Here is a 5,373-nt window from a genome sequence, read left to right as displayed (position 1 = left end):
ATACAAGTACTTTGTTTCTATTCCATTTGCCTTGTTCGCAATCGAATATTATACGGGTGACATATAGGTTGGCCTAAAGTTGTCGATGATCAGACTATCTTTGAACCTTTAATACCATATCTCAGAATTAACAAGTTTATATGACTATCTCATGAAAATCTAAGATGATTATTTTGTTAAGTACAATGAATAAAAATACATGCATGCAAAAAACATTTACCTTAAGATAGTGTTCAAACAAAATATTTCATTTATTTTAAGAACTTTGTTTACATAGAATTTATTATCTTAGAATTATAACTGTAAAATTGCTTGATCTGCTCATACTGATCTTTTGCTTCTTCAATGAATTCTAGCAAATGTTGTCTATGCTTTTCTATTGGAACACCACTTACTTCAGTGCTTCTATCTCTTTGACCATTTTTTTTGCCTTACATACCTTTTTGCAAATTTGAGTTGTTAAGTGCTCAATGTACCTCTGTCTCATCAAGTTTTTCCTTTTACCACATCATATTAGGCATGATAATTCTTTATGCTCTCTGACTAATGCATCAATATAGTTTTCTTGTTCATTCAATTTTTATCTCAACTTGCTTATGTAACTATTTAGTATATTATTTTTTGTTTGTACCTGGTACTGTTTTTCTCTAATTAAGTATATTCCTACTTTAATCATTTATTTTCATTAGTCAACTCATCAATTTTTATCTTCTTAGCCTTTATCTTCATACATAACCTCATATGTTCTTGGTGTAACTTCGTTATGTCTTTAACAGCTATATTGCATTCTCTAGCAATCTTGCAAACTTTGATTTCTTATTTTTTAGCTCTATCTTTCCATTGATCCTTCTCCTCTTAAAGCTTTTGGATCTTTAGCTTTAGCTTATCTTTTTCGGTCTCAAACTCTTTTTTTGCAAGCTTTAATTTTGATGGTATTTCTTCAAACTTTTTTTCTGTTGGTTGTTGAAAGTCTTCAGGAGTGAATACAACTTTTTTTCTCATCTTGCTCTCAAAACCAAATACTTATGAGTGACTTTATCAGTGAAACGTCCAGGATTCACCCTGTGGGGGGTTTTTTCATGCTTTAATCACATCATTCATCTTCTGAAATGCTTTTGGCTCATTGTAAAAAAAATCTAACTGATGAAGTTTATGTGTCATATAAACAAACTGTTTTGCCCCAAATTATCTTTTCACTAGAAGTGGTGCATAATTTATTGTTCCCCATAAACCTAAAAGTGAAACCACGATCTTGTCTCCACATTGATATAGCATGGGTTCCTAATTCATCTATGGGACCAATCATTTCACCTCAGTGCTTGTCAGTTTTGTAAGAAAGCTACTCACTCTTTTTTAAACTTTTGTTCTGGCCACTCGCTTTCATATAATTCTTTAATTGGAGCTCGATTGCAAAAATAAAGCTTCAAGAATACACTTTTTTTACCTTCAAAATAACTTTTTGTTTATAAATACAATAGCTGTATACAACATGTGAAATGCCCTATGTTCTGGCGACAATAACTCAACGATCTAATAGTCTCTACCAATATTACCATTAAAGTGTTACAGTTATTTACCTCACTTTCAAAGAAGTTAACCACTACTATCTCAGTGTAACCTAGAACCTTTGAAAAGATCACCATTCCGTATATGGTTAAGGCAAACACATCTAACCCTTACTCTTTGTTGGCGTGTTGTGCTAAGAAATCATAAAAAAATTCTAAAGTAAATAGACCTACCCTTGCTTTCTCTTTGTATATGAATCTACAGTTTCTTTGTTTATATCTATAATACTTGCTAGATTTTTACGAAATCTCGACTTGTGTTTCTTGACATATATCTTATCAAGAGTATTGAAGTGTAGACCCTGCAAAATTGAATACTCTTCGATGATTGATTTCATTTCAACTTTATTAAGATAAAACATTTATATGAAAGATCCCATAATTGAGAACAGCTCTGATTAATTGATCCTCAACATTCACCACAAGAAGATGTGCTATGTGTCCATATTTTTGGCAAAAATCCTCATGTCTTAATGGACCCATTTTTTTTCCATACATAAACCAAATCTTCTAGATTATTTTGTTTAAAGAGGATAGATATTTTTTTAGACAAGGTAGAAGCATGACTGACTAGAAAAAAATCCTTCTCTTTTTGTTGGATCTTTTCTAACTAGTTTGGTGACTTTCAAAGAGCTAATACAGATGAAGAGCAAACTAGTCGTTTTGTGGAATCCATGAAAAACTCTTTGTTGAAGACTGTCTTTCAGACAAATATTTTTTATACAACTTTATGATATAAGCATGAATCATGCAAGATGAATATGAGAAAAGATTAATACACTGAATAAGAAATAAATAAATAAATAAATAAATTAGAACATCATACACAATAAAAGGAATGAATCATAAGCTTTTGGTCAATTCTAAAAGGAAAAGTATGGCTCTATCTATAGGTTGGCATTTCTAAAGTTCATTGCATATGGTTTAAGATTGAAAATCTAAGGGTTCCTAAATTACTCCTTACATTGTTCATCACAGACTAGTAAGGCACCTCAATCCTTACCTATTAAGGTTATAAATGAAAAATGTTCAATTTGAGTGGGAGTATTTTGCTAGCTACTACGGAGGCATTAAAACCTTACGAAAGTGCAAGTACTTTACTTTTTCCTAAAGGGATAGAGTTCGAGTATAAAGCTCATGTTATGTATATACGTATGAATGACATAATAAGCAAAATAAATAAATTGAATGAATGAATAAACAAAGATATTTACAAAACAAAAAAATTAATTTTATTAGGCTTTTGGATAACACAAATTTATTTGCTAGCTTGACTCTCAGTTTATCCTTAATGGAGTTGCCAAACTGTCATAACGTCTAAGTCTATGAACTTATCATTAGATATTGACTTAAGGAGTCACCACCAATATTTTTTTTTAGGTGCAATAGGCCACTTAACTAAATTTGTCCTGTTTTAAAGAGAAATTCTAAGTTTGACTCAGGTATCTTTAAAAGGTAGATTCAATGTCTACGAAACTAAAACTAGGTCCAAGAGTATTGTTACGTGTGAGGAAAGTTATAACATCCCGACAACGTCCATCAAAGAATGGTACCAACTTGATTTTATATTATCCATTAAGCCTTAAAAATATTACAAGATAGTTAATTATTGAAAATTATTCTTAAGTGATTCTAATACTTTCGGTAAAAAATTAAAAAAAATTTTTTACCTTAAGAGTATACAAGAAAATTACTGCTTATCTTATAAGGGCTCCGTTGTCGGATTATTTAACAAAAAAATTTCAAGAAAAAGTAAAAAAAAATTAATACCTCAACTTTTCTTGAGATTTCTTTTCTTATTATATATATATATATATATATATATATCTAAACAAGATTAATGCATTTATTCAAGAAAAAATGATACTTTTAATTTTTCGTAAAAAAAAAAAAATTTTAAATTTTATTTTTAAGAAAAATTGATACTCTCAATTTTTTATCAAAAAAATATCTTTTGATAATTTTATCTTAAAAAAAAATTGATACTTTTAACTTTGTATTCTATTATTATTAATTGATTTAAATTTTTTTTGGTTGATAATCAATTGAGTCTTCTATTATTATTGGAACAAATGAGATTAATTGATTCTTAATTGGTTCATTGATGTGTTTTCACTTTATAAAAAAAAAGTGTAAATATATATATGAATAGCAGAATGGTTACATAATAAAACAAAATGGAAACGTTGCTTTGTAATTAGTGTGAATTTAGTACAAAATTCAACCACTTAATTATGGCACTTGGGGCACACAAAATTGTTTTTTCGGACAACAAACTTCATTGCATCCCGTATACGTGGGAGAAAATAGTTGTCATTTTCAGACAAAAAAATGTCAACAACTTCAGGACTTAATAGAAATTTTACTCACTAAAATCAACAGGCCTATTAGCTCAGTTGGTTAGAGCGTCGTGCTAATAACGCGAAGGTCGCAGGTTCGAAACCTGCATGGGCCAAATTTATTTTATGAATTTTTACTTGTTTCATTAATCTCAATTTTTTTTTAAAGTATTTTTAAAATTTTATTTTTAAAAAAAATTGATACTTTCAATTTTTTTAAAAAATATTTTTTATTATTTTAAAAAATACTCATTCACAAAATAAATAAATAAATAAATAATATCAATTTAACCAATAAATAAATAAATAAGCAAACAAAATAATAAAAGGAATAAATCTTGGTGCGGCTCAACTAAAGGGGACGCGACTCAACTGAAGAAAGGAATACAGCTGGATCAACGACTTGGGCTCAGACAACTTAGTAACTTGGTCGGCTTGATGACAGGAATGGGCTTTTGGATAAGTGGAGTGGGACTAAAGGAAAAGACAAAGATCATGCTTCATTTTTAGCTCAAAATGATGTCGTTTTCAGGTAGTATAAAATGTAAAAAAAAAATTTTTCGTCAAATGCTTCCTTGCTTTCTCTCTTATTTTCCTTTTCTTTGCATCTCTCTCTAAGACGCGAAAAACTCTGATAGAATTGTCGTCGATTTTTGGGTTTTATTGTCAAAAACGGGATTTATTGCCAAAACTTGCCAAAAAATTTGAGTATTCACCAAAAATTTCTACCGAATTTTGGAATTTTCAAAAACTTTTTAGAAAATACAAAAAAAATCCCAAAAAAAAAAAATCCTCCAATCAAAACAACAAATTCCTCAAAAACCTCTTTCAGAAAACTGTAACTTTTTCGAATTTTTTTTCTTTTCCCTCTGATTACTCTCTTTTTTTTTTCTCTCTGTCTGTCCCTCTTGTTATTGCTGGAGGGTTTATATAAAAATTAAACGAGGATTTAAAAATCAAAATCCCCCTATCCTCTCATCTATTTATCTTCATTTGAAAAAAAAAAATCCCTTTCTTGATCATGGTTTCAAATTTTAAATTCCTTTATCTCATAATTTTATTAAGATTAAAACTCTATTTTTATTTGTTTTTTCTTTTACTTTGTTATCCTTCTTGAAGCTCACCGAGAAAAACAGAATCAAAAAGTGGATGTCTACAAAAGCAAATGGAATTGGCTGTGGGTGAAAGGATTATAGGTTAAGTTACATGAGTGGTAAAAGAAATAGGACGGGCAGGAAGGAAGATTCTCCAACACAGGTTCATAATGTAGTGCTTGACAGACTCGAAAGTACTCGTCATGTTTCTCCACAGGAAAATTATTTGTATGTAACTGAACTCGTTTCACTTTCATGTCTTGCTAGCTTCTTTATTCTTGTCTCTGAAACCACAGCTGAGATCATCTGCAACTTCGTGTTGATAGTGAGATGGGATTGAGAGAAATATAACATAGAAAAACTTGGCATTTAGTT

At 29.6% G+C, this 5,373-nt stretch overlaps 1 non-coding gene across 1 annotated transcript; it reads left to right on the top strand.

The window, feature by feature from the left end:
• Window positions 1-3,946: 3,946 nt before the first annotated feature.
• TRNAI-AAU (transfer RNA isoleucine (anticodon AAU)) lies at window positions 3,947-4,020 on the top strand. The gene has a single exon. It is a non-coding gene; the product is annotated as a tRNA-Ile (tRNA).
• Window positions 4,021-5,373: the final 1,353 nt, after the last annotated feature.

The sequence above is a fragment of the Durio zibethinus genome, chromosome 12, assembly GCF_047325235.1.
Source record: "Durio zibethinus cultivar Kanyao isolate XHJ-2024 chromosome 12, ASM4732523v1, whole genome shotgun sequence".
Taxonomy (NCBI): domain Eukaryota; kingdom Viridiplantae; phylum Streptophyta; class Magnoliopsida; order Malvales; family Malvaceae; genus Durio; species Durio zibethinus.
Note: the sequence above shows the minus strand (reverse complement) of the source record. Positions and strands in the feature narration are given on the sequence as shown.